A 14,779-nucleotide genomic window follows, 5' to 3' on the forward strand; every position below is an offset into this window, starting at 1 on the left:
TCTGTAAAATTTCAATAAAATATATTTTTTTAAAAAATAGTAACCTAGCAAGCTAATACAAATGCTATTTAAGCACATGCAACACTAGTTTTAACCATAATTAAGGGACAGTCAAGGGTATTTCATAGCTCCCTACCCATCAACTCTTTCATTATTCTATGCTGTAATACCCAGGTCATTTAATCAGTCAGCATTTATTTACATTAAACAACAATTTTTGTTGTTGGGAGTACAGATGCTGTGGGAGTGCAGAAAGGTACAGAGAAGGTTGTGTTCCTTTACCTCAACTTGTAGGATCGTTATACTAGTAATTTCCCTGAAGAACTGACATTTAACCTGAGGCCTCTAGAATATTTAGGATTAGTCAGCAAGGTAGAAGCAAAGAAAGATTAGATAAAGGTAGCACAGGACACTAGGGCCAGTTTATGTGGTGTTTCATACACATCATAAAGGACTTGAGACTTTAACCTAATGGCAATGGGAAGTCACTGAAGAATTCAGCAGGTCAGAGGGATTAGACTCCCAAAGGCTATTTAGCTTAGAAATTTATTCTGTATCAACCACGGTAATTCCACCTTTCTTATCACTTGATATCAGGCTCAGCACCTGCTGTATACCTCAATGAAGGAAAAGTGTGATTATGCTACTTTTAGGACAGATGTCCTAGTTCCTATAAAATGGTCTCTTCTTGCCCTAGCTGGTTTGGCTTAGTGGACAGAGTGTTGGCCTGCGGACTGAAGGGTCCCGGGTTCGATTCCAGTCAAGGGCATGTGCCTGGGTTAAGGGCTCGATCCGCAGTAGGGGGTGTGCAGGAGGCAGCCAATCAATGATCCTTTCTCATCATTGATGTTTCTCCCTCTCCCTTCCTCTCTGAAATCAATAAAAATGTAAAAAATAAAATGGTTCGTTTTTGGGGTTTTTTTTTACTATCACTAGGTTTAGATATGATGCCCCAAACTGATGCAGCCATCTAGCAACCATAAGCATAACTAGTCTTAGAACAGAGCTGACAGGGTGATGGACTGGACAACGGAAAGTCGGTCCTTTGGCAGCTGGGAGGTCATGACAACCTCTCAGGAGCAGTTGCAATCATGATGGTGGTAGAAGCTGGACTCAGAAAAGAGAAACAAAAGAATGCTTTTGTTGAGGATTCAGAAAGGACAAAGTTTATAAAGGGGAGAAAAGAAAACCAGAGCACTGAGTGTAGAGCTCAGAAAACATTTTTACTGTCTTTCTCTCTACTAATAGATGAATATGCAAACTGTCTGGGATGCCGTCACAGTAACAACCAACAGTAGGCTACGTGGGCAACAAGGCCCGCAGGGGGTGAGGGACAACCAAACAACTGAACAGCAGGCTGCGTGGGGCAACCAGGTGAGCAGAAGGGGGCACTTGGGGGCCATCAGGCCAGCGGGAGGGGAAGGGGGGCAGTTGGGGGCGAACAGGCCAGCGGGGGGGGGGGGGTAGTTAGGGGCGATCAGGCAGGTAGGCAGGTGAGGAGTTAGGAGCCAGCAGTCCCAGATTGTGAGAGACCCCGGATTGGAGAAGGTCAGGCTAGGCTGAGGGCACACCCTCCACCGGTGCATGAATTTCGTGCACCAGGCCTCTAGTTTTGTAATAGTACGAGATGTCTGAGTATATTTGAATGTAAATAAAAGGGAGCCAGTACAGAAGAAGATTAAAGTAAAATAGGTGAGAGTTTTCTGAAGCAAACGATCTATGGGCACATGAAGAGAATGACAAAAGGAGATGGTGAGTGCACAAAGCAAGTTACTTCCAACATGATGCAGTTTCTTTAAAAAAAATATATAAAAGATGCCAAACTGGTCTACAAGAGTGGGAGTGGGGGAGTTGAGGAAAGAAAAGAAAGTTAAGTAAATCTTTATGGAAAATGGAAGATGAACTGATCAGAGAAATAAAGTATGATTGAGAGCTCAGGTGGCCATCTATGTCAGTTTCCAAGAACCTACACACAGTGTCACCACTCAGCTCTCTAGTTTCTCTCCATGTATAGGCAAGGAGGGTAAATTCATCCAGAATTTGGGTTTTGCTTGAACATGTTTGCATTGAAAAGATAAAGGGACACTTATCTACCTATATGCACTCATGTGACGTACTATATATATAGCACTATACACACTAGGTATTATAAAGGTTATTTAAAAAGTCAGTGTTTATAAGTCAAGGAATTGGGAAGATAATTATTGGGGTAAAGTTTAAATAATAAAAGGCAATAGAATAAGAACTAGTTTGAGGCAAACTTTAAATGCTGTAGAAGTTTGAGGGGACAGATCACTGTGGGCTAATAAGATGAAAGATGAAAACTGACAAGAGATCTCAAATGCCAACTAATTTCAAATTAAATTTTAAGTTGACTTCAGCATTGGGTATGGAATAAGGAGGGGAAAAAAGGATACTTAAACAAAAGTTATATGCCCAGCTGCATGGCTCAGTGGTTGAGCATCGACCTATGAACCAGGTCACGGTTGGATTCCCGATCAGGGCACCTGCCTAGATTATGGGCTTAATCACCAGTGTGGGATGTGCAGGAGGCAGTCAATCAATGATTCTCTCTCATCGTTTATGTTTCTAGCTCCCTCTCCCTTCCTCTCTGAAATCAATAAAAATATATATTTAAAAAGTAATATTTATTCAATCAATATTATTTGTGTACTTTAAAAGCCACTTATTAAAAGAATAAACAGAATGGCTGAAACAAAAGTTTTACCTAGGGAAACAGGAAATAAGGCTAGAAAGTTAAGACTAAAACCACTCAAATATTATAAATGAGACCTGGCTGGTATGGCTTAGTTGGTTGGGCACTGTCCTGTCCATGGGAAGGTTGCTGGTCTGATTCCCAGTCAGGGCACATGCCCAGGTTGGGGGCTCAATCCCCCATAGGGGGTGTGCAGAAGGCAGCTGACTGATGTTCCACACTCACACTGATGTTTCTCTCTCTCTAAATATCAATTTAAAAAAACTTTAAAATATATATATCACGAATGACAGAATTAAAATCCATTGGGGGTGAGGAGTGCATGAGAGAGGTTTACAATTACATCTTCCTACCTAGTAGCAAATTCCAGGCCACAGTGCAGGAAGAGCCTGAATGAAGCCTATGGCCTTCTGAGCTGAGGAGACTAAGAGCAGAGATTAGTGGCCAGTTTTGTAGATCCTAAACTTTTAAATTCTATGAATCAGACTTCAGATCCTCTTCCTTTCCTATTATTTATGATATTTAGGATTATTCTATGAAATGGTACCTCTAGTTAAGAACAAATACTGACTCATAATAGCAAACCTTTTAACATTTCTACTCTATTCCTCAAGGTAAAATTTCACAAAATATTCTATTTAAAATGCAACCCTAACCGCAGCAATTAATGTAATTCTTGAATGTATCTGGTAATCTAAAACTGAGAAAATTATATATTTCAGAAAAATCTGACTTAATACAGTTTAAAAACAGATAAAACTTTGTTTTAATCACCTGAGTATAACTAGAAAGAACAGTATAAAGACTGACACCAGTTGGATATCAGCTGTGGATGGCCTGTGCCATATGCTCATAAAAGCAAATGAAATAAGGCTGAGACCTTGTTAGAGACTCCAGCTGAGGAGTCCCTGAGCCAGTCCCTCCTCCTTGACATCCCATCTGCTATGTAAAACTGATGGACACTGTATCAGAGATAAAGAGAAACCATGGTCATTATCAGGCACGGCTCAGCATAGAAAGGTGCAGACATTGGTTATCAGTGACAGGGCTTCTTCCCTCATACTCTTGTGGTACTCAGCTCAGACACTGAATTTGCCCCTGCAATGCTCAAGTCTCTGGAGAACAACCTGAAAGTAGAAATGACACCCTCAATCTGGAGGAATACCAAGGATCACCTGAAATCCAAAGGCCAGGGTTAACCAGACCGCTAAGGGCCTGAAAAACCTTCGCGTGTGATCTCAACCCTGCCTGCAAACACAACCCACAATGGTGTGTACGACTGTCTAGGATAGCCGTGGGCAAACTACGGCCCGCGGGCCGAATCCGGCCCGTTTGAAATGAATAAAACTAAAAAAAAAAAGACCGTACCCTTTTATGTAATGATGTTTACTTTGAATTTATATTAGTTCACACAAACACTCCATCCATGCTTTTGTTCCGGCCCTCCGGTCCAGTTTAAGAACCCATTGTGGCCCTCGAGTCAAAAAGTTTGCCCACTCCTGGCTAGGCCGTGGTCGGCAAACTGTGGCTCTTTGGCCCCTTGAGTGTGGCTCTTCCTAAGCCTTAGGAGTACCCTAATTAAGTTAATAACAATGTACCTACCTATATAGTTTAAGTTTAAAAAATTTGGCTCTCAAAAGAAATTTCAATCGTTGTACTGTTGATATTTGGCTCTGCTGACTAATGAGTTTGCCGACCACTGGTCTAGAGCAGTGGTTCTCAACCTTCCTAATGCCGCGACCTTTTAATAACAGTTCCTCATGTTGTGGTAACCCCCAACAATAAAATTATTTTTGTTGCTACTTCATAACTGTAATTTTGCAACTGTTATGAATCGTAATGTAAATATCTGATACGCAGGATGTATTTAGGCGACCCCTGTGAAAGGGTCGTTTGACCCCCAAAGGGGTCGCGACCCACAGGTTGAGAACCGCTGGTCTAGAGAAAGACATCCAAGTTCTTCTGATACCTGTCAGCGTCGAAAGCTTACTCCAGCACCAGCAGGAACTTTAGGCCACCGCTCAAATTACGGAAAAGCCCAGACACACTGAAGCTGAGTGGCAGTTTATCTCCTGAATATCGTTCACCTCAGACCTGATATAGGACTATCAGGAAACCCCAACCAACCCTACCTTTGATATCCACCTTCCATGACCAGTAGAGCGACAATACAGGAGCATTTTAGAAAAACCACAAAAGACTCAAGGTTTTCCTCTAGGAAGCATTTATTTTTCAGGCTGTCAACCCCCTTTAAGAAACTTCATAAAGCCCTAGCTGGTTTGGCTCAGTGGATAGAGAGTGTCAGCCTGCGGACTGAAGGATCCCGGGTTCAATTCCAGTCAAGGGCACATGCCTGGGTTGTGGGCTCGATCCCCAGTGTGGGGCATGCGGGAGGCAGCTGATCAATGATTCTCATCATTGATGTTTCAATCTCGCTCTCTCTCCCCCCCCCCATCTCTGAAATCAATAAAAATATATCTTAGCCCTAGCTGGTTTGGCTCAGTGGATAGAGCGTCGGACTGCGGATTGAAGGGTCCCGGGTTTGATTCCGGTCAAGGACATACACCTTGGTTGCAGGCACATCCCCAGTGGGAGGTTTGCAGCAGGGGGGCAGCTGATCGATGTTTTTCTCTCATTGATGTTTCTAACTCTCTATCTCTCTCCCTTCCTCTCTGTAAAAAATCAATAATATATATATATCTTAAAAATAATAAAAGAAAAAAAGAAACTTCATGAATATTCTTCTTGAAAGACAATTTCTGAGACACAGAGCTAAAGGTCAGAGGGTCCATCATTTTCTATAAGTCATTTCAAAAAGAAATATTTAAAAGAAGGCATACATACACCACAACCTACTTTAAAAAATAAAAATTTGAAACTCACAAAGTTAAAATTTGTGTGACTTTAGAAAAGAGCCCTGATCCATCTCCAGAGATTCCCCTCACAAAACTGATGTCAGTCTATAAGAAAACTAAAAAGTTCATAATGGCTTTCAAGTTCAGAGTTTCCCCATGCAAAAGCATTCCCCATGCTAGCCTTCATTAATAGAATATTTTTTAAAAAAATCTTTCCATAGCTATTTTATGAGGAAGTCACATTTACTATGTAACATCCCCATTGATGAGTATCAGCATGATGTGAATGCTACAACTCAGTTGATCTATTTCTCTCTTCAATATGCTTCTCATATTTTAGATGATGGTAAACATCTACAGAACTCTGAAGTCTTCATACTTAGAGCAACTTTCAAGTAATTAGTTATTTCAATACAAACTGAACTTACCCAACAGAGGGAATGCTAAAGTGTTCTTGCTATATGACCCCCCTTCTAATTCCGAGTATTTTCCAACATTTCTCTCCTATACATATTAAAATAAAGTTGTAGGTTCCTCCCCTTCCACCTCATACCAAGTATCTTCATAATCCTAGCTGCAAAAATGACAAAAAGAAAGTAAGCCAATTATAGACGCTTGTTCTTAAATTGCCAGTGAAACTGGAATTAACCAGAACTTTATGTATGGATGGAACATTCTGATTACTAGGAGATTCTAATATTCCTTTTCTTTCCACCTCCTACTTTTGTATAAAGACCGAGCTTAGTTTTACATTTTTTTATTATCCCCCCATTTGGCAGACTCGTAAATAAAGGCACTTTTGGGAGATGAAGGTGGTATCAATACAAAGATTCAAGGACTTAGAGAATCTTAGGAGACAGAGCAGCCATAGGTTTTGGTAGTCATACACTTGAATTCAAATACCCACTTGATCATGTATTCTGAGTGACTCTCAGGCACTGGTAACTTCACCCTCCTAAGTCTGTTCTCTTAACATAAGTTATAGGGCAGTTATGATTATACTGTAATATTGGAACTTATCATATACTAAACTGTAATACAACCTTCCCTCATGCTGTTGTGAGAAAGAAATGGAGTTATATAATTTGCCTACTATAGTAGGTGCTCAATAAGAGAAACCTTTTTTCTTTTTTTATTATTATTATTTTTTTTTTACAGAGAGGAAGGGAGACAGATAGAGAGTTAGAAACATCAATGAGAGAGAAACATCGATCAGCTGCCTCCTGCACACCCCCTACTGGGGATGTGCCCACAACCAAGGTACATGCCCTTGACCGGAATCAAACCTGGGACCCTTCAGTCCGCAGGCCAACACTCTATCCACTGAGCCAAACCGGTTAGGCCGAAACCTTTTTTTCTTTAAAAAAAAAAAAAAAAAAATGGTGCTGCCACAAGCAACATTTATAATGACACAAAGCTTTCTAAAAACTGCTTATATAGATTTCTAATGGGAACTAATGTGCCTACACAGTCTAATTTAAATGTATTTATGCCATTTTAAAAAACAGCATTTTAATACCAACTGCGAAATCTCCCAATCTTAATATAAATCCATTAAAATGTATATATATACATATATATCTTTTAGTGTTTGCATAAATATTTTAGCTAGGAAAGAATTATACTTCTTCAAGTTATAAATTTACTTAGCATACTAGATCAAACTAGAAAAAAAAATCAAAAATATTAAGTGGGTCCACTTTTCACTTAAATGCTTGGAAAATATCTGGAGAACATAAAAATTACTAATCATAACAAAGCTGTTTCTAAAAATCCTCAGGTAGTTAATAAAGTGAAATCACAAAGTTCGAAATCATCATTGTTAAGACCTCAAAAATAGTTTTCATTCAAATACAATGTATCTTAACTCACACACATCATACACTTGCTTCTGTCACATTGCATTGCACTTGTTTCAATAATTATGCTTCCTAGCAAGGGTCTAGTACATAGTACAGTTTCAATAAATAACTATGTTTAATAAATGAATAAATTTGTAAAACATATTCTACTCATTGTAAAACTATATTTTAATGTAATCTTATGAATCGGATCAATTATGGAGTAACTTGAACTATAAAAGTAATTATTTAATACAAAACTAGTTTACCTACTATCCTATATAATAAAAGGGTAACATGCAAATCAACTGAACGGCAGAATGCCCAGTCACTATTACGCGCACTGACCACCAGGGGGCAGATGCAGGAGCTGTCCCCTGGTGGTCAGTGTGCTCCCACAGGGGGAGTGCCACTCAGCCAGAAGCCTGAGCTTCCCCAGAGGCAGCGGGCCTAAGCCATCAGTCAGACATCCCCCGAGGGCTCCCAGATTGTGAGAGGGCGCAGACCAGGCTGAGGGCCCCCCCCCCAAGTGCACAAATGTCATGCACTGGGCCTCTAGTACTTAAATAGTACTCAGTTCACACAAAAAAATAAAAAACTGTACAAGTTTTCAGAAACAGGCATTTTCCAATTAATGTATACCAGCACATAATGGGAACTTCTCATCAATGAATAGAAAAGAGTCAATATTATCCCTTATAAATGCTCATATAACAGTATTCCATTGCTTTTGTCATTTTTCTTTAATTTCACATAAAGTTAGGCAAACACTTAGCCATTTATTAAACAGAAAATATACCCAAAATAATAGAATGAAAGATTAACTAAATGTATAGTTACCAGATCCATATAAATCATGTTTATAAAACTGAATTAAATATCTAGCAATTTCCCTACCAAACACATAATGGATACACGAATATTTTTTATTTTCCAAATAATTTTTTTTCTTTTACAGACTATTTACTTGCATTTGTAAGTAATTTTGATATTAAACATTGTACAGCATTTTCACAATAGAAACTAAATAAAGAATTTTCTAAGTGGAAAAATCAGCAATAGCAAGCATATACACATGCAAAAAGATCTTCCCTTAAGGCAGTACATATATGTTTACGATATTAGTGAAGACTTTATTATTCAAAGGCTATACTACTGGATATTTTTATTTTTATCTCCCTCCCTCCCATTATCTTCATTTTTATCATTTTACTTCTTGTTACGGGGATTTTGTTATATGAATCACATTCTCTCACAAACTCCTAGTTCATTCACTTCTCATTAGAGTGTGTGTACTTGAATGGGGGTGTGTTATGAGGAAGTGGAGCCTTCCATAATTAAAAGGAAGACTATGTTTTAAGATGATCATGTGGGACAGTGTTTGTAAAGAAATTTGCACAGTGGCTGAGACATGGTAAACATACAATATGTGATGCATATTATTATTATATACTTATTTTGTATAATAAACCTGTGAATACCAAAACATTTCTAAAATCAAGGCCAAAGAAGGACATGAGAAGAACCTTCAGATCACTAGTGATCTTTACAGAATCACCGCACCAAAGCAGATTTAAACTGTTTTAAAAATTTGACAACACTAGTCCAAGGAAATAACAAAATCATCATGCAAGTCCTGGCCAGTGTTGCTCAGTGGAAAGACCATCGGCCCAAGCACTGAAGGGTCTCTGGTTCAATTCCGGGTCAAGGGCATATACCTAGGTTGTGGTTCACTCCCCACCCCCAGTTTGTGTGTGTGTGTGTGGGGGGGGGGGGGGGGTGGTGTTAGAAGCAATCAGTTGATGTTTCTATCTCTCTTTTTTTCTCCTCCTTTCTCCCTCACTCTCTGAAAGGCAATGGAAAAAATATCCTCAGGTAAAGATTAACAAAAAAGTTATCATGCAAGAGATACAGGCAAAAATTAAACTCACATCAGTTATTTTTTACTTGTCAAAATTCCTAGTAAAAATGTTGGTGAGGGATTAGTTCCACAATGATCAAATTAAGAGGTGCCAAGCAGTGTTTCTTTATTTAGAAAGTCCATCTGCTTCAAGCAAATATAAAACATACAACCTGAAGCAGTTACAGATAGGGTGACAGATGTGGGAAAAGACAAGAATATTCATTTAAAACCAATGGTTAAAATAAGAATGTTCACACTATGTACTTCAACTACCTATATTCTTCATCAAATATTAAGAAGTAATGCTAGGCAGTTGCCAGGGGCTGGGGAGAGAGGAGATGGGGAGTTAAGTATGTAATGGATATGGAGTTTAAATTTTACAAGATGAAAAGAGCTATGGAGATGAATGGTGATTATGGTTGCATAACAATGTTAATGTATTAATTATCACTGAACTGTACACTTGAATATGGTTAAGATGGCAAATTTTATGTCATGCGTATTTTATAATTTTAAAAAGTTAATCATAGAAAGAGCCTTAAAATTGCTTTAAGTAAATGAGGCCCAAGAAATATAACAAATGTTTATTTTCTAACCTTCTGAGATAACTAAAAAGGAAAAAGAGGTATGCTACGACAGTCAAACTCAAATTAGTAAGACAATAATATAATTTCAGAGCTTCACACCTTTCCACATTAAAGTCTTAGTAACACTGAATTTGACTCAAATGAATTGAATTAGTTTATATTCATGTATGAGTCAATAACCCTATAGTACAATTACTATTATTTTTCAGATGAGGAAATTGACACCAGGCATGACAAGTTTAAGTAATTTGTCCAAGATCACTTTGCTAGTAAATAACAGAGGTAAGATTCAAACCCAAGCCATTTAGCCTTCACTTATGCTACCTCTCTAATGGCAAAAAAATCTAATTACCCTGTAAAAGTATTCAATGTGAAGTCCAAATTAAGGTTTTCAAACAGTGAAAAGTTTTTAACTATCATAAATATGACTATCCATTTTCTCCTTAACTTTTATTTCTATATATACTCTTTGCTTGTTTTTCCATGTGGAATTCGACTGAAAGATATGGTAAGTAAAGAAAATCTGAAGCCAGAGGTTTATGGCTCTAAGTAGTATTAGACTGCATTTGATACTTCCATTACAAATGTTGAAATTCTTAATTAGCTTCATTTAGTTGTCTCAGTTAAGGTATGCCAAAGGGTACGAATGTTTCTATTATGCACTATATGCACTATCTGAACAACCCTTAAAGGAAAAGGGGATAGGGTTACAAAAAGGTGAGAGTTCAAACAAACACATGTCAATTCACAGAAACATGCAAGATGACATCCACTCAAAGTACCAACGTAATTATATCCTAGTAATATTTAGTATGAACTAAGAAGCTAAATTTTAACATTTACATTTATATTGGTTTTTCTTTGTAAAGCTGGAGGCACTTGCATTTTTTAAACACCTTGTAACAGGTAACTGCAAAAATAAGTCACCCAATTACAGAATGTAAAAGGGAGATTCAGTTTTCATATGAAAAACAACTAGGGCAAAAAAGTACATGTGAAAAATAAAAATCCTGTTAATCACGGGTAGAGTTAAGCAAGAAAAAATGTTATTGATTGTCATAATCACATCCCATATCTTCTAATCCTTTATTCTCTAACCTGACCATCTTATAGAGTCCAACAAAATAATGACTGTAACCAGCACCAGTTAGCCAAAGACAAGAAAAATTACACACCTGTACAAAACTCGTATTTCTTTTTAATCCTCATCCGAGGATATGTTTATTATTTAGGGGGGGGGGGGGGGAGAAACATCAATCGGTTGCCTCCCGTAAGCGCCCCGACGGGGATCAAACCCGAAACTTAGATATGTGCTCTGAACTGGGAAATCCAAGCTAAAATCTTTTAGTTTATGGGAGGACACTCCAACCAACTGAACCACCCGGCCGGGGCCAAAACTCGCATTTTATCTTCTGCTTTGTGTACAAGTTAGAATTCCGAATAATCAAAGATGACTTTGCTAACCAGAAAGCACTCAAATTCCTAAAGTACAACCAAGTCTATTTCCCTGATAACTTCCAACCATTAATTTGAATCAATGACCCAAACCGCCCAAAAGGTTATGTATGCATCCCCTAGTTACTATGCTACAACTACTACATTTTCCAGTTCAAAAGAAAATAAATGTTGTACTTTGTGCCTTTCAACCAACAGATTAAATGATTTTTAAGCAAGCTCTTGCCTCCACGGACAGGGATTACTATAGGATGCAGAACACCTGGGTGGGGCAGACCAGAGGGCCCAGGAGGGATGCCTCAGAGAGCCAGGTGGGCCTCTCCCACCATCAGGCACTGGCCCTTGCACAGGCTGCCTGGGCACCTGCTTTAAGCTCACAGACACGCCACATATATGTGCAGACCTGGCATCACGGACATACCGTATGCAGCACAGGTTATCACATGCCCACAGCAGGTACTCTTCAGACACCAGACACAACACGGGGCACCACGGTACCACGTGCACACTGGGCACCATGTCCACACCGAGTACCATGAAGACGGCGTGTACATAACAGCGGGCCCCCTGGACACACCGGGTATCGCGAGCACTTTAACACCGGCGCCATGCACCATCGGGGGACACCGAGTTCATGCCCATACCCATCAACACTGGGCACCACGGGTACCAGGCACACCCCCACCACCATGCCCACACCGTCAAGCGCCTTCACAGCTGGCCCCGGAGAGGCGCGAGGGGCAGTCCACGTGGAACTTGGGTCCCCGGGACGCTCCAGGAGCGCCCCCCCGCCGCCCCCCTCCCGGCAGATGCTCTCGGACGCCCCATGGAAGGGGTGGCCCCCGCAGGCAGTCCTGGGGCCTGACGGGCCTGCTGAGGCGGCGAAAGCCGCGCTGCCCCGGGTTCCTTCCCAACCGCGGGGGACGCGGACGCAGCCTCGCCTGCATCTCCGGGGACCGCCTGCCCAGCCTCGGTCCTCGCTCCCAAAGCACGAGCCGCGACTGCAAATGCCCCCTCCCGCCCTCCTCCCGCTCACAGGGCCGCGTTCCCGAGGACCTCGAAGCGCGGCCGCGGGCCCCAAGGCCTGGCCGCGCGAGGAGGGCGGACCTGGCGTGAGACGCTCACGCGACACCCCGGCTTCCCCGCCCGAGTAGGCCCCGAGCCGTCTCCCCGCGTCCGGGCCTTCCCTCCGGGCCCCCCGCCGGCGAGGGGGCGCCGACGGGACCCCCGCAGGCCCGGGCCCGCCGCACACAAAGCTCCGCGGGCAGCTCGGGGCCATTGGCGAGAGGGCGAGCGGCGGTCACGCCCGCTCGGAGCCCCGAGAGGCTGCAGCCCGGCCCGGGCTCCACAAAGCTCGGCGCCAACGCCACGGACGCGCCGGCCACGGACGCCCCCGCCCGCCCGCGCCCCGGTGCCTGCCGCACGGCATTCCTACCATTATGCTCCGGTCCTGGCCGCCGCCGCGGTGCCCGCCCTCCCCTCCGCGCCCGGCCCCGCCGCTGCGCCGCCTCCTCCCGGGTCTGGGCCGCGGGCGCGGGGGGGTCGGTGGGGGGGGAGCCGGCCTCCGCCTCCGCCCCCGCGGGCTCACCCTCCCGATTCTCCACCGCCCTCCTCTCCGGCTCCGCGGGCCCATCCTCCCGCGCTCCCCGCCGCCCGGCCTTCCACTCTCCACGGCGTTTCCCTGGCTCCGCGGGCCGGGCCTCCCTGGCGTCTCCCCGCCGCCCTCCTCCTCGGTTCCCCGGGCGGGCCGCGCGCTCTCCCCGGCGTCTCCCGCCGCCCCCGGCCGCTCGGCGCTTCAGGGCGCCATGTTTACAGCCCGCACTTCGGCGAGCGCGAGCCCGGCGGCCGGGGAAGCACAGCGGCCCGGGGGGTCGGCCAGGGCCCGGGACGCGGAGGCCCCGCCGCCGGACTTACGGGGGTCTCCTTGCCGAGCGGCGGGCCCGGGCGGGGCGGGAAGTTGGGGGCGCCGCCGCCGGGAAAGTTTCCGTCCTGCGAGGACGCGGCGCTGTTCACATGGCGGTGTGTGCGCGGGCGGCCGCTCGCGGGCCGCCTCCTCCACCTCCGCCCGCCCCTGGACTTTATTGTGCGGCGCCGGCCGCGCGGCGCGCGGGGCCCGGGCTCCCTCCCGGCGGCCGGCGCGGCGCACGCCCACACGCACCTTCCCCCGGTCCTGTCCGCGGCGCCGCTCCCCGAGTCGGTCCCAGCATATTCTCACATCGCCGCACATGCACTTCGCGGCCCCACACGTGGAAGCGACGTACGTGCCGGCGCGCGGGCGCGGAGCGGCGCACAAAGGTCCCGGCCCGCATTGTTCCGCGCGCGGCCCGCGGGGCTGGCGCCCGGGTCCCGGGGACTTGTTTCCTCGCGTGCCGCCGGCCCAAGTGCAGAGCCTTTGCGAAGCCGTCATTTTTACGTTAACAGAATCGGGCGAGTGGTTTTAGTGTCTTTTTAATTCTGTCCTCGAAGAGGATTGCAGGGCTCTGCGAAGTCCTCATTCCATGCATTCACACGTAGGACTTGGAAAAAGAGCAGGACCACCCATTGTCCAGGAGGCGAAAACACTACAAATGTGTGCAAAGAGAACGAGGTGGTCTTTCTTAGTTTGTCGCTCTAGATCTAACCAGAGAAGATCCCGATAGACGGTTAAAGAAAGGCTCCAAGATAAGCCTACTTTAACAGGTTCCACATATTTCCCCCCCAAAAAAAGCCTTTCTTTCTCCACTAGGAGTTTGGATGGAAAGCCTAGCAGCCAAAATTGCTTGCTCTGATTCTCATTGGACATAGGTACCTGAAAATCACTGGGAAGAGACTGTCCAAGTAATTTGGGATTATAATCCGATTTCTCAGTTGCTGATCTCGAAGACTCAGAATTTGGAAATGGGTGATATTTGAATAGGTGTTCCATGATGTACACCAGTCGAAGCGATTTCTCAGCCGTAGTTCTGCTACATCCCAGAGAGTTTTGGGTTATCTCAAGGAACATCACAAAATAATTTTAACTCATTTTTTCAGATAAATAAAATGCAGCAGAGGGGTTAAAGGGTTTCAGATAAAATCAAGCCAGAGCTAGTTTGAGGGCTGGGCCAGGAATTCTAACAATAAACAGCTTTAAGCACATCACCCCCTTTTAAAGTCCTCTATAAAACAAGACTGTGTGGCTCCACCTCATTTCACTGAGGCAACATCATACATGTATAAAAGAAAGCTCACCTTTCAGGAAAGAGAAGGTAAGACGGCATAACTCTATCTCAGGAAGATGCAAAGTTTGTCCCCTCCTTCCAGCACATACTTCCCCTACGGATTCTTCAGTTTCTGTTCAATTGTCACTTTTTTTCCTAAAAGGACCTTGGGGAGCCCCCAATGTAAATTGGCCCTATTTTTCTCCATAACACAAAATTGTTTGTTTGTAATGACGTGTTTAC

At 43.8% G+C, this 14,779-nt stretch overlaps 1 protein-coding gene across 16 annotated transcripts in view; it reads right to left on the bottom strand.

The window, feature by feature from the left end:
* The window catches only part of ZMYND11 (zinc finger MYND-type containing 11), a 138,715-nt gene extending 125,051 nt beyond the window's left edge, over positions 1–13,664 (bottom strand). For 9 of the 16 annotated variants that reach the window (XM_036342994.1, XM_036342863.1, XM_036342926.1 and 6 more), the window contains exon 1: positions 13,516–13,664. The gene's annotated coding sequence lies outside the window, so the exon portion shown is untranslated. Of the gene's footprint in view, positions 1–12,792; positions 12,919–13,271; positions 13,487–13,515 lie in introns of those variants that run through there. The other 7 variants (XM_036343040.1, XM_036342985.1, XM_036342965.1 and 4 more) reach the window with 3 other exon arrangements.
* Between the last annotated feature and the right edge of the window lie 1,115 nt (positions 13,665–14,779).

This window comes from Myotis myotis, unplaced genomic scaffold (genome assembly GCF_014108235.1).
Source record: "Myotis myotis isolate mMyoMyo1 unplaced genomic scaffold, mMyoMyo1.p scaffold_m19_p_1, whole genome shotgun sequence".
NCBI classification, from domain to species: Eukaryota; Metazoa; Chordata; class Mammalia; order Chiroptera; family Vespertilionidae; genus Myotis; species Myotis myotis.